Below are 15,948 nucleotides of genomic sequence, written 5' to 3'. Positions count from 1 at the left end.
GATACATGTGGACTTTGTCTATAAGTGATTCCAAATAAATCTAACTTGTGAGAGAAAGGACTATAATATTGTAAATACTGTAAGAATGACTAACAAAACTATATTTATACTGTATACATACTGAAGAACATTGCTTTCAGTCTCTGACACTGGTGACTTAGAAGCATGTCTTCATGATAAGTAGAGTACTGTCCTTCTGGTTGTATAGTACACTAATTTTCAAATAGACCTGGGCTTTTGTAACTGCTAATGTGGTATGTTTACTAACTATCACCTGTTTCTTTTAATTACATGGTCAAATATGCGTGAATCCTGTCATTACATTAACTGACACAAGCCTTTTGCCCTTCACAGTTAGATGTTAATTTTTTGTATCCTCAGAAAACGCATTTGTTCTCCTGAAGTCCCAATTTTTCCTTAGCAATAAACCAAGGACTGGAAATATTAACTTAGGCAATCAGAGTATTGTTACTGTTCCCAGAAAGGTAATATTTTTGAATAGCTCTGCATATTTAACAAGGAAGATGTGTTTTGAGCAATTTTTAATAAAGTAATATTTTACTTTTCCCATTTCACCCTTGCAGGAAACTGCAAAGATCAGTTCTAGATTGAGATTGCATCCCCAGTCTTGGATCCTTTAACATCCCAGAAGGCACACATGAAAAAGAAAAATCCCCCTACTTACACTGTGAATAAGTGCTAACAGCTTTAAAGAATTACCTACCAAATATTAGGTGCAATTTAAAACTACATTTAAAGCAGCAAGGGTAGTTTAAAAGTCTATGTGGCCAGCTAAAAGTCAGAGAGAGAAAATTACTTGAACACGTGTTGGATGAATTTCTGTCTGTGTGGGAGATATCGCACTGGTGGGATAATATATCCTCTGTTTAAAAAAAAAAAATTAGGCAGGTTCTATACTGTGCCATATGATTCAAAAGCTGGCCAAATATTTTTAGATAATTTCCATTTGCTATAAAAAGAAACACGGCTATGCTATCTAAGCATTGTGGAAAATTATTTATATTGAAAGACATCCTTAGGCTAAACTATTAAATGAGGATAATGGATATGAGCCACCTAAAGTACGTGGAGGACTTGTTAATGAATCACTTGGTGAAACAAAGTCAGATGCTCCACTCAGGTAGAGGATGCGTTTGAGTAATGTGCTTTTGGAGGAGCAGCAGTACCAAGGAGGGGTCACCCAGTGTGAAGACCTGGAAAATGCATGAGAAAATGTTCCATACATTACCCTACACCTGCTTCCAGGGCTGTTGAAGGACCACTCAGATTACATGGTACAATATTTGCTCAGTATATTGTATGTTATGTCAGTTTAAACACACGCTGTAACTTATTAGATATTTATTAGCTTACATTTTAAGCCTCAGTCTATTTTACAACCCCGATGCCCCCTGTTTTATATGAAAAGGATATTTTAATAGATATAATTTAAATTAGTTTTTAACTTGATAACTCGTTACAGACTGCTACTCTAATGAAACCTGCACTAATGACTGCCTTCGGTAGGCAATCCCTAATTTTAAGAAGCCATTTTAAAATATTCATAATGTATCTGGTGCAGTGTTGTTTGAACTGTATTTAATAGACATCTCGACTGGGCTTTTCCCTGTGGTTTGTAGAAGTCACTGTCAATAGTAATTCCTCCACCACCATCTTTGGTGAATGGAGCAAGGGCTGCAGCTTTGGTCCTGCCAGTGGGAGCAGAGACCCAGCTTGTGTCCTGTGAGTACCGTCAGAAGGACCAACCGGCACTCGTCTGAGATAACATCCCAAATGAATTAACAGCCTAAATAATAATGAGGAATAATGGTTTATCATGGATTTAATCAAAATGTAAACATCTAAAAAATCATAACCCAATGTCTCTGTTGTCTGAAGAGCTGCTCTGACATCTCATGCTAGTCCGTGCTGAAAATTAAATGAGATGTGGTTCAGTCAGCTGGCAAGTAGAAGAGCTAAAACCATTCCATGTCTTTTACCTCTCCATGGAGGTAGGGTAAATGAGAAGCATCTGAAAATTTGTGTTTTTTAACTAACTGTACATAATTCCCAGTTGTCTAAAAATAACCCAGGGATTTATCATCACCTGGATCTACCCAGAGTCAGCACCCTTCCAGACCAAGCCTGGAGAGCCAACACGACAGGCTAGGCAACAGTTCCCAGTCCAGCTGGATCAGCAGAATCTCCTAACATGGTCTCACCCTCCACTCCTCTTCACTGGGAAGTTTTGCTTCCTAATCGATGTAGAAACTGCCCTTCCATCAGGCTGCACAGGGGGGGATTTGCTGGGGCATGCAGGAAGCAAAACAGCTGTATGTAACGCAGCCAAAACCCTACCAAACACCAATGCTCCCCCGCCACTGCTCCTTGAAGAGCATATCCATCCTTTAAGTGGTGTGCCACTTTCTCATGGGGCTCCTAATGCAGTTCACTCCTTCTGCCTCACTGGCTGCTGGGGAAGGATGCGCTCAGGGCCCCTGTGAACCCTGCAGCAACAAGCAAAAAGGAAAAGTCAATATACAAACAGTAGTGATTAATATTAAATACTGAATGGGAATCTAAAGACAGTATTAATGTTAATGGCAAAACAACAACCAACCAACAAATGCCCGGGACAGAAAACAACTGAACACTTGTAGATATGGAGGCATTAATAACAAAAACTAAAAGCTGCTTTAAGCCAGTTGTGGCTTATTGCTTTCACTTTGGTGTTGCCTTAACAAATTCACCTTTACAAAACCTGTAAGGCAAAATCTAGATTTAACTTTTCCTCAGATGAAACAACTATAGCCACAAATCAGTGGAATAAATATGAAAGTATACTCCAACTACAAATTACCTGGTGATGTAATTAGCACTCCTAAAACAAATATAAAATCATTTAAACCATAATCTGTCTACTGTTGGTTATAGAGGTTGTCCTGATCACCGCTGAATATGGGGGTATCAATACCCCCGTGTTACTGGAACATTGAGCTGCCACTCTGCAACACCTCCTATCAGAAAAGCCTCAGACACGAAAAGTTGTAAATCACCATCTATGAGAAAATAAACAAATGAAAAATCTCCCTCAGTGGCAATTTCTGAGGAGAAGAGAGCATCAAATGGATTTTAAACAGGCAAAAACCCAACACATGAACAGATTTTGGGCCAAATGTCCTGCCAGGGGCCAGTCAGCAGAAGCCCACTGCCAAGTCCTGGTCCCTAGATCAACACCTCATCTGTGATAAAAAGCTGGTCTTTAAATCAAAGGCAGCTCACAAAGGAAAAAAAAACCCAAAAGACATAAATCTGCATTGGCTACCAGCCCAGTATGATCTTCCAGCCTATTTTTGCTGATGCTACTTCTGGGATAGGACAAAGGAAATGTATGACACTGAGATGTCTGTGACAGGAAGACCACCAGATTGCCCGTAAAGAAGAAACGGGCAGCAGGTATAGATGACATTGCTGTCATGGGGCTACAAGTTCATCTCTCCAACTTTTTTTCCTGCCTCCTGGCAATTGCAGCATCTCAGCTAACTGATGTCTACGGTTTGAAATATGCTGAGAAGGGCTTCGTCAGACAGACATTGTACTTTGTATTCACCGGATACAGGAAAACAGCAGGGTTCATCTGGGTAATGATTTTGAGGAAACAGAAAGCATCCCACCTACTGTAAGGGACCTGAAACTTTTGTCATTGCTATGTAGACTCCAAACTTTCTTGAAATTCACTTAAAATCAGGGCAATGATGAAACCGGCATCTCTCTGGGAGATGTTCAAATCAGATGGACACCACACCCAAAAGCTAGGACTTCATCTCCAAAAAATATGGATAGGTGTTGCATCCCCACTCTCCTCTTAAAGAACTGTTTCAATTTTTTTCACTTACAGGTCTTGATTTTAGCAATTGCTTATTTAACTGCATTTTAGTATTACTAAGGACTTCAATATACACTATGTCTATGGGGCATTATCAACAAATGAAGTAGTAAGTTACGGATTAACTACTATCAATCAAGGAGAACAAAGTCAACTAATTCAAAAGAATTTCCAAATGTCCTTTTTTTTTTTAAGAAAGAGCAATAAAATCTGTTAATCCATTTGTTTTCATTGGGTTTTGCTGTTTTGTTTTTTTGTTTTTGTTTTTGGTTTTTTTTGTACAAGATGAAAATGTGTTTGCAGTTGTAAATTTTACAGTATGTGAAATATTTTCTTTTTTTCCTCCTCCATAATTATTTTTACAGAAAGCTGTTCTTTCAATCAGGTCACTGAACTCTGAAAAACAAACCTTCAAGGCTCCTTTTGAAAAATCGGACCTTACTTTCCCTTCAATAGAAAGATTCACAACTTTCCTGTGTGAGCCAAGACTCAAAAAATAACATAAATCCTTTCAGTTCTGTCTCTCTCTTTGCCTGTGTAACAGATATTTCTGCTAACATTTACTTCTGTAATTTTTCACATTATTCTAGCTCTCAGAGGTTAATATTTACCATTCATTTTGATATTCACAAACTACAGAGGTATGCTTGCAAATATCTGCCCTGGGAAAATGAACAGCGCTGCCAGAAAATATGTTCAAGTTTCTTTGTGGAACAGTGGGAGACAACATGCCGTTGACAACATTTCACTGTATTCATCTGTTCGTGTTTTAAACATCTGCACAATCAATTCATACGGTACAACAATTGGTAGTTTGAAAGGATAACCAGATAATTACAGCTAAAGATTTTTAGTCCCTTTGAACAGCTAACATGCATTGGGAAAAAGTCTTACAAAAAACCCACAGTGAACAGTATATACAAGAGTGAAGCCACTGAAGCTGTACCCTTAAACAGAGACCACACACTTCTTTTCTGGTAGGCATTGACAAATACAGTAGATACAGCGTGGCAGCAAAATTCAACAGCAGAAAGAGCTGCCTGCAAAAGCTGACCCACGATTTGCAATAATATCAAATCATAAATGAATTAATTTGCTTGCTGACCAAGTAGTTTGCCAGATTAAAGTGCAAGTTTGCAAGACATGTATTCTATTATCCCAGATTGCACTCTTGACACTTTACATTATGAACATTTAGCATTCATCCTTTGATATTTTGAACACTGATTACAATGAAGCTGTCAGCACAAAGGAATTTTTTATTCAATTTTCAGTTGTAACAAGCAAGGATCTTACAGAACTACCACCAAGAATACTGAAACAACAGACATTCGGTTATTTAACTATGCAAGACAAAAGAATATCTTGATGGGTGCAATTTTTAGATATATGAAGAAGGAGAAAGAAGAGAAGAGAAGAGAAGAAGAGAAGAGAAGAGAAGAGAAGAGAAGAGAAGAGAAGAGAAGAGAAGAGAAGAGAAGAGAAGAGAAGAGAAGAGAAGAGAAGAGAAGAAGCATTTAGTATTTTGTTTACAATGTGCAGAAAACAATATTTGCTCCAAATGCAGCGACTAGGAAAGTGTTTATTTACGTCGAGGATATACTAGGCTTTTTCTGCTCTTGTGGCCATGATCTAACACTGGTAGTGTGTTGTGAGCAAGCAGAGATCATTGATTAACGCTGCCAGAGAGCTGTGTTGGAATATTTTAGTCAGTATTATGTGCTCTTGGTCAAAAAAGAAAAAAAATCAAACCAAAAATAATGATCCACACTAGCTACATAATCTAGATTCAGTCATCAGTAGGGACTGCGAACCTCTCATAGGGAGAGCAAACTTGTTTTGTCACATCTTAGCAAGTAGCTGAAATTCTAGTACAAATAACAATACAAAAAAAAATCTAGGATGCAATTGGCAGTCCAGCCAACCTTCCAAGGTAATAGAAGAGTATATCATAGAATCATAGAATTGTAAATACCAGATTGGAAGAGATCTCAAGGATTATATGATTCAGCCTTTCTTGAAAAAAAAGCACAATCTAGACAAAATACCCCAGCACCCTCTCCAGCTGAATTTTAAAGTTGTCCAATGTTGGGAAATTCACCACTTCCCTGGGGAGATTATTCCAATGACTGATCGTTCTCATTATGAAAAATTTTCCTCTTGTGTCCAATCAGAATCTCCTCAGAAGTAACTTGTCTTCCATGTGTAACTCATCTCTTCCATGTGACTCCTTGTAAAAAGGGAGTTTCCACCTTCTTTGTAGCCACCCTTTAAATACTGGAAAATTATAAAAAGGTCTCCCCTGAGCCATCTTTTCTTAAAGCCAAACAGACCATGTTCGGGTCCTTTCCTCATGTGGCAGGCTTCCCAGCACTTTGATCATCTTTGTGACCCTTCTCTGGACCCTCTCCAGCCTGTCCACATCTTTGTGGTATAGTGGGGACCAAAACTGAATGCAGTATTCCGGGTGTGACCGGTCAAGCACTGAGGGATAATGACTATTTCTACTGGCTATGTTCTTCTTATGGCAACCCAGCATCCTGTTGGCTTGCTTTGTCCCAGCAGCACACAGTTCACTGATATCGAGCTTGTTGTCTGATAGGATCCCCGGGTCCCTTTTCACAGAATTGCTCCTCGGCTGAGCAAATCTCAACCTGTGCTGCACTCTTGATTTATGTTTTCCTGTGTGCAAGGCCTTATATTTGTCCTTGTTGAACTTCATAAGGTTCTTGTTAGCCACTCTTCCTGCCTATCCACGTCTTCCTCCAAGGTGACTTTCCCTCCCGAAGTGTCCACTTGCCCACTCGGTCTTCTATCATCAGGTAACTTCATGAGGCTTCATTTGACCCCATAATCTGATTCACTCATGAAGATATGAAGGTGTATTGGGCTCAGTATGGATCCCTGGAGGTCCCCACCTGTGGCAGGGTGCCAGTTTACAAAGGAGCTATTGACTACCACCCTCTGGGTGCAGCCTGTCAGCCAGTTTCCTGCCCACTGCACAGACCACTTGTCTAGATGGTAATCCATCAGTTTCTCAAGAAGGAGGCTGCGGGAAACAGTATCGATGGACTTGGAGAAATCCAGGTAGGTAATGTCCACTGTTCACCCCACATCAATTGAGCAAGTTACTTTGTCATTAGAGGCAATGAGGTTTGTCAAACACAATTTGCCCTTGGTGAATCCATGTTGGCTTTTCACAGTCACGTGCTTCATTTGACTTGTGGTTGCTTCCAGAAGGATTCATTCTGTACTTTCCGAAGGACTGAAGTAAGACTGATGGACCTACAATTTCCTCCTTTAAGCCCTTCTTAGGGATGTGGGAGACATTAGTCTTCTTCCAGTCTTCTGAAATATTCCTCAATCTCAAAGATTGTGGAGAAGGGCCTTGCTACAATCTCAGTCAGCAATCTTAATGCCCTCAGGTGGATATAGTCAACACACACAGGTTTGTAGTGGTCAAACTCCTGTAGTAGTTCGCATACCAATGATTTCTTCACTGACAGTGAGTCTGTGTTTGCATCAGCTCAGGTTTTCTTCCTAAATCCTGGAGCCCAGCAGTGATGGTAAAGACAGAGGTGAAGAAAGTCTGAGAACCTCTCCCTTTTCAGCACTGTTGGCTGCTAATCTACTTCTGTTTAACAGTGGGCCTATGTTTTCCTTCTGTTTGTTTACATACTTGAAGAACATGTTCTTGTAGTTTTTGACATCTCTGGCCAATTTCAATTCGAGTTGGGCTTTTGCTTTTCTAACTGCATCCCTGTACACTGTGGCAATGCTCTTGTAGTTCTCAATGGATATTCGTCTACTATTACATACATACATCTGTATGTGTATATATATATGTGCATATACAGACTGCATGAAACTAAGTTTAATAAACATTCCATCCAGGAAGCAAATTGGCAGATTAACCAGACAATGAAATAAAGGTTTTTAACTACATGACTGTGTTTAAAGACCTTGCAGAAAATGAACTTCTCAGCAAAAACATCCCAGCAAATTTGGAAATGCTTTTCAATATACCATGATGTATCACTTACCTCTGTACAGTGATTATTTTAAAGCCTCAATATAAGACACAAATATCTCCTTAAAACAAACTTCACTATAAGTCTGAGTGCTCTTTTTCGTTAGGGATTCAGATATAGGATTTAATTGAGTGACTATGGTCTGCTGATGTCCCAAAAGCATCAAATGAGCAAAATTTCAACTGTACAGGGATTCATTTGGAGTACTGGCCACCACTGAAAATGGTAATAAATATTGCTTTGCGATGCTCCTTGCATTTCTTTATCTGTCCTTATTGTGTCTGAGCCCAACAGAGGAGAACACTACTTTATCACACCTCCTTCATCAGAACTGCAATTGGAGCATATAAAAGCAATAGTTTTTTAAAATGCCACTAGACTCATAGTTGTATTCAGGTAACAAAATAAAATAGCAAATGAGACAAAGAACGCTGGAGGTCGTGGAAATATGGACCTATAATGATACACTTTGGATTCCTATGCATACTCAAGTAACAAGGTAGGACTGCAGGGAACAAGTTGATAGCTTTCTTCATGCAGCACTACAGACAACTACACTTTTTCACTCAAATTCATTTGCTTATGGGGAACAAGGGAAATTTTGACTAGAGTTGGCCAAAGCTTAATCTTTTCAGTCTATAAAAAATTTAAACAGTTTGCTCCCATTTCATAAATGTTGACATTTCCCACGAAGGGAGAAAATACCATATCAGACCGTTTCCTTAAAAAGAAATGGGAAAGGACCTTCCAGCCTGGCCAGCGCAAGCTGTGATGCTTGTTATATCCTAACTCCTCTGCAAGGAGCTGGGCACTTCCAGTGGCTTCCCAGCCAGGAGTTGTAGGTGCTCTTGGGGACTAGGACCTCACCTTTGGGGAACATCACTGCCAAGCCCACCTCAACCCCTCCCACACAAACTGTCCCATACTAATGTAGGGAGATGTGTGGTGTGAGATAGGTGTGGTGGGGCCCTCTAAAAGCTGACAATCACTAGGTATGTTCCCTTGCAAATCGTGAGGAAACCGAGATGCTGACTTGGTAGAAACTGCTCCTCTTTCCAGGTATCAACAGGTGCTTATGCAAAGTGTTTCAGGTGTAAGGAGTCTACTTGGAAAAAAAAACATAAAGACAAAATCTCCTTGTAGTTTAATTGGAGACCTTTAAAATATACATACACCATGTCAAGAGCTAGAGTTGTGAGGGGATCCCTTTAGACGGAAGACAATATCACTTAAAGCCAGGATTAACAGTGGACTGAGTCATGCTCCAGTCACTTTCTTAAAGAAAAAAGGAATAAATAATAAATCTGACCCTAAGTTGTGATACTGCTACACCATGTTTCTGGTTGCATATGAGGCCCTGATGCTTCAACATAGCCAATGTCAAAGGGAAACCTCACAAAAGTCCACCTGGTTGTATAAGTAACTTCTGTGAAGTCGAGTACTGGATGTCTAAGTGGGACAAGAATAGGTATTCCGCAACACACCTGATACAATGCAGGCAAGCAGGAGACAGAACAGTGCTTTTTCTTCTACCATTTAACATACCTCATAAGCCTGAGGACATTGTCTTAAACAAAGGCTTGAACTCTGGATGAGCTGAAGTTCTTGAAGCCTTGAAATTCAAGAGAGTGTGATCCTTGCCAGAAAGATCCTGAAGGGGAGGAAAAAAAAAAAAAAAAAAAAGAATAAACTTGATAATTATGAAAAAAAATATGCACATCCATAGTTTTACTAAGTTTGAGATTGACTAGAAGAATCAAAGTGATAGCCTGAAGAGAAAAATCTGTATTTGAGGCATGAGGTTAACTGACAAAAATCAAACTTAAGATTGAAGACTTATAGAACAGCTAAAACCTACAAGAAACCTTACAAGAAAAAAGTATCAGATTACTTTTTATGACCAAGAGGCAAAACTAAGAAAAATATTTCAAACAGAAGAGACGTTATATTTGTACCTTTGAAACAATAGATAACTAACACAAAAGATAATACGAGACAAGACAGGTAATCCAATCACTTTAGAGTTTATGACTGCAATCTTCTCCACATGAGAGACTTGATTGCGCTTCATTTCTTTCCATAACTGAATACATTCAGAGAATCACAAGCACAATTATTCAGATTTGTGTTTTCTTCTCTGTCTTCAAAAGTTAGAATCAAAGGACTAGTAACCTTGAGTGCTGGAGGAAAACTTCATACATGAGCCTGAGTTAAATCCTTACATGAAGCAAAATTAATATAAAAGCTACTGTTCCCTTAGTATTTTCTTCTTTAGTAATCTCAGTTTAGACTATTTCTTGTTCCTATATAGTATAAGAAAATGTGGTAGTCTAAAGACAAAGAAGCTGGTAATACTGAGAAAACAGTATATAATGGCTAAGGAAATCTTCTTATCAGTGACACCCTTCTTTCTGACAATAAGATATACAGCAATATTCATTTCTTGAGCAACGACAAGGACATAATCCACACAGATTCAGCACTTCCAATGTTAGCAATGACCAAGTCTAAATCTTAGAATTCAAAGTTCCTGCTCACATGCCTAATCCCAAATGGCTCCTGGAATCTTCTACTCTTAAAATACTAGCTTTGGTCATTCTTAGTTTCAGATATAGATTTGCTTCCACATTGATTCTACAACCTTGACCAGATATCCCAAATCAGAAGCTCCCATGCATGTATTTATGTCTGGGAGGAAATTGGGGCAGTCAGCGGAAAAAAAAATATGGCATGTTTATCCTTCCCGAACACAACTGGAGGGAACCCCTTCTAGTACATAAATGTTCAGTGATGGAAGGGTCCACACCAGCCAGGGAAGAAGCAGAGTCTAATTTCTAACTTCCCGAGTGATTTCTTTCAGCTGTGTGGGTTAAAATGCTCCACTTTTCAGAAGATAACAACATCCTTACAGCTAGATATACTAACCTAGAAGCAATTAGGGAACTTTCTTGAGAGAAAGGAGACTGACTAAGAGCAAGAACTTTCTTACTTATTTTGCATAAAGTAACCATTGAAGAAAATACAAAGAAAAATTACAAGAGCAGAGGCTTAAACCTTGTACTGTGATCATTGTATCACAGCAAAGAACACAAAACCACCACCCACTGTTTAGTCTTCTCCTCCTCTGTTCTGCTTATTTTCAGGGAGGTTGCATGTAGCTACCTTAAACAAAAGGCTGAGGCTGTGTATCGTGAGTAAGGCTCAGGGAGGTATGGGATTTAGGTGCCTTTAACATCAGCGTTTCCCATTGATTAGTTTGGATACTCAGGACCTTTGCTGTCACAGGTAACTAGGGCTTTCCAAGACGCTAAACACTCCCCAGATACTGCACAGGCAGCCCAGGCATCTAAATTAACGCTCTGCGCTCTTCTCCCGGGACAAAGGCTGAGGCAGCTGCTGCGCCACTGAGTATAGGCATAGGAAAGTTCCTTTGTGCATCCATGCCATTGAGTGAGCTCAGGTTGGGAGCACGCTTTCAAAGGCCACCTCCCAGGCTCCCCCACTTCTCTGATGTTGTTACACCACACAGGTGTTTTGAAGCACACAAGATGGATCTCTTTTGGGTGAAGCTAAACCAGAAGACTTGTTCCAACCAGTAACGAGTCTGCAGTCAGCAGGACCAGACTTACCATCATCTGAAGTGAACAACCTGGAAATGTATTTATTGTGGACATCTGGTACTCAGTACCCACAATTTTACTTTACAGATCTGTTTCAAAGAGTTGTTGTCAGTATAGTCACAGCTTTTGTGAAGTAGCTTTATTAACCTAAAAAAATTCCTAATGCCACACCCTCACTCTTCAAAAATTACACTCTTTTCCATTTTCAGATGTGGTAACAGACAGAAGAAGTTCAGGGCTGTTACTGCATTGTGTCACTAAATACGTTGAAACGTTTCAAAGTGCCCATAAATCTCAGCCTGGAAGATATGTAGGTATTGCTGCATTTTAAGCGAGGGAAGCAAAAGATCAATAAAATAGTTGGCCCGAAGTCACACGGCATGACAGAAACAAAATCAGAGCAGAAACCAATTTTCATCATTGGTCTTTTACTTTAACCTAACAACGATTATTAATTAAATAAATCTGCTACTTGATGAACCTTGAATAAAATTCCGTGAATGATGTGACTTCTCCTCCATATGTGGAGCTGGAAATATCCCACCATTTCTAGAATAATTCAGCAGTGAGCATATGAACAGGGCAGGAAGACCAAAAGGCAGTAAAAAACAAAAGGAAATTGGCTGCTGCTTTACCAATTTCCTGTTGGGTCTCTTCAGGCTGTATTGCTTAGGACAACCATTACGGAGAGGTTTGCAGCTCTGGAAAGCTTTTACTGACCTCTCTGTAAATACAAAATAGCCCATGAATTAAATGGGAGGGTCACTATGAGGAAGTTCAACAGACTTGGCAGATTCTTGGGAATAAGCAAGAGCGGGGATCAAGAGGACTGATTGAAAAAGTGCAGTTATTGTACAAAGGATTCCTTTTCTTGTGAGCAAGCTCCCTGGGGTTTTCTAGGCCAGGATTAACAAGGATAATGAAGGGTGTTGGTTTCTTCCCTTCTGTCACAGAAATTTCAGCTAAAGACAAGCCAGAGTTGCAAGCAACTGCAGCCTAACTGCAGGAAAGATGTTTGCCAGAGCTTTCCATAACCCAGGCAATCCTCTTTTCCCCTGTCACGTGCACACAATCTCTCATGCAGTCCTGTCACATCCTTGTTCTTGAGATGGGACTCAGACTTTGATGCCACCAGGCCATGGTCACTATGCCACACAGTTTTCTCCATACTGCAAGCAGAAAGCTTTGTGAAAACACTTGCTCTTGGATTTTCCCTCCCTTCTTTTTCTGTTTTCTTTTTTTTCTTTTTTTTTTAACATTAAAAAAAATCAATATATTTTATCATTTCCTTTTTATAAGGAATTGAAACAACTCGCAATTATTAGCTTTATATAAATTCCCCTGTTATTATAGGAAACTGTTTTACACAAATAGATATTGTACACCTTTGATTTAAAATAAACTTCTTCAGTTAGTTAAAAATAGACAGCATAATGATTCTTCTACATGTATAAATATTAACATTTTTAATAGTCCTTCACTTTCATTTGCTATTCTCAATGATCACTGAAACTCCAAAGACTTAGTCGCAGCGGACCTGTAGGTTCATGATTTGCATCATAATCTTCTTGATAAAATCCTAAATCAAATGAATGGAGTTCTTTCTACATGAAGTTCCCGGCCAATTAGTACTGTGTGCTAAATAATAAAGAAAAAAAAAAAATAATAATATTTAAATAATAATAATAAATGATAAAAGTCTGACCACAACTGAAAAGATATCTAAGCTTTCATCTTGAGATCTGGATGCTTTCAAGAAGAAAACAAAAATATTTAATTCAAGAAGTTGCAACTAACTTTGAAGTTTTGGATATGTTCATTTCGCCGCAAAACTCTCAATATTTCACAACAGCAGAAATCTCTAATCTCTGCCACTAGTGCTGTTGTTTTGAAGCAGGAAACCCGCTTTAGGCCATGTTGACAAAGCTGGCTTTTCTGTAACGTCCTCAGAAGAAAAACCACCCTTATTATACTGTGCAAATGCTCATTTATCATGTTTCATTCACATCAGTACAAAAACCTTGGACAAGGATGCAGTGTGGGTGAAATTTGTAGAGACAGAGATGTGTGGGAATCACTACCTGAGCACAGGAAAACAGGAGCAAAAAAGAGACTGAAAAGGGAAATTATTAGCTCTTCTTTGACTGACAATTTCCAAAAGTTAATGACCTTAAAGACTGACCAGTGGAGTCAGGAAACAAGTGTGTGTTGTAGGAGAGAGAACTTCTTCAAACATAGATGTCTCATCTGCAAATCTCCCAAGTCCTCTCAGATACGAAATAGAGAGTTTAATCAATTTTTAAAAATGAAAAGGGGGACAGGTTTCACAGAACCAGAAACCGATAAAATGTAAAAAAATCTATATTTATTTTAATTTAACGCACAACCTTGAAGTTTGAGAAGACTGACACTTTTTTTAGGCCTTGAAGGTATGTATACAAAATCATTAATGCATTAAACCTATGATGGGTTTAGGAGTGTGTATTCCTATGCTACACACTAATTTTTTTTTCTATAAAAAGACAGGCTTTTAAGGGAAAGAAAAGTACCATAATAGAAAGACAGATATGCCCGAAACCTCAGATAAAACAAGGGAATATGACAACTGGATGCAAACAGTTGCTTTCTGAATGCCTTCAGGCCTGACTTTATTTGTTTTGTTTTACCAGTCATGAGTAATTTGGCTATTCAATAGATATGCAGTATCCTTTTCATAAGCCTCTGTGTTCACATTATGATTGCTTAAATATCTAAAAATATGCTGATTTCTAGTGGCACACAAATGGGTAAAAAGCAAAACAAAACCAAAATAAAATAAAATAATAAAATAAAATATGAAAATAATTTCAGAAAATACTTAGAAGCCATCTGTAAATTATTTTCATTTGTCATGCTTAGGAAGAGAATGCATTCTGCAGCTCAAATCCTTTAATCCTTGCAAATGTGATCAAATTTTTATCACAGTAATTTTATGTATACAAAACAGCAGATATTTAAAGTCTATGTCTTTTACTCAAACGGTGCAAGGAGACATTATTGGAAGAAGATAACCTGTCGCAGTGTCTTCCTTCCTTCCTAACTTTTCCTAGCAATACAGAACTATATGTATGTTTCCCTTACCTTTTTTTTTTTTCCTTTTTCTCCAGAACAAATTCATGTTGTCCAAAAAATAAGCCTGAAAGTGAGCTTTGATGCATTTAGCCTTTCCCAGAAGCTCCGAGCTTCTCATGTCTCTCGATGGGACTCTCTTGCAACTCTCACCCCCAAGGTTTTCTACTTAAAATGCCATAATTATTATTGCAAAATGCAAAGAGACCACAAGCAGGAAGGTAAGGTGATGTCAAGTTATTACTTTTTTTTTTCCTTCATATCCTGCTTCTCTCTCCTGATTTCATAGAAAAATTGTTTAGAAACAAGAAAAAAACTCATTTCAGGTCCCTGGCACCAAAATTTAGGCTATCCTTCCTCTCCTCCTCACAGATATCCTCTCACCTCCAGCCTTAACACAGAAAACTTTGTCCTAAATAATACTGGAAATTGTCACAACAGAAGCCATAAGATTAACTCGGTTCACCTGGCCCTTTATCAGGGATAGAGATATTTTTCATTCATCTCTTCTCTAGACACCCTGTCAATAATTTAGAGGAAGATTCCTTAATTACTCCATTCACTTAAAAGATATCAATATCATACTTGGGAGAAAAATCCGGTAAAATTCAGTGCAGTCAAATGCTGACTTTAATGTTCCCTCTTCAGAGGACATGGAGCTGAGACTTGGATACGATTCCCCTGTCTGCAAAACACAGAGGAAAAGAACAGAGAGCACTGGGAGATTCCATAGTCCTCCAGGAGAAGAGCCAGAAATGAAAAGACTAGACTTTTACTTATGTGTTTATCAAGTGTAAGAACAAATAATATCTATTTAAAGGAATGATATTGGCACATGTGATTACCAATGGTCTCAGTAGTCCAGCGTCTTTTTGGAACCCATGGTCTATACTGGATACTTCTGAGAAAAAGAGAGGGAAATAAGACCAAAATCCCCAAAGTTTCTGGTGCTTGAATGTGTATAAATGTGAATTTTAATTCAAATTTATATGGGAATAAAAATGGAGTGTCTTCATATTGTAAGGGAGAATTATTAAAAACTTGAGAAGTCAGTCTGGTACTAAAAGTTTAAAAGGTCTTCTAAGTAATATTCCTCAGACAAACATGATTTTTAGGACCGGGGATCAAAATTAAGATTTCACTGTGTGAAATTGTCACTGATGCTGATTTTCAGCCAAGATTATGTATTTGCCTGATACATTCACATATGTGTTTTCACTTGGTCAGCAGAGAGTTTGGATTTCTTGTGGAGACCACCAACTTTGTTGGACATGTTTCAGTTCTGAAAAAAAAAAAAATTGAG

This window comes from Cuculus canorus, chromosome 7 (genome assembly GCF_017976375.1).
Source record: "Cuculus canorus isolate bCucCan1 chromosome 7, bCucCan1.pri, whole genome shotgun sequence".
Lineage (NCBI taxonomy): Eukaryota > Metazoa > Chordata > Aves > Cuculiformes > Cuculidae > Cuculus > Cuculus canorus.
This window is presented reverse-complemented; position numbering follows the sequence as displayed.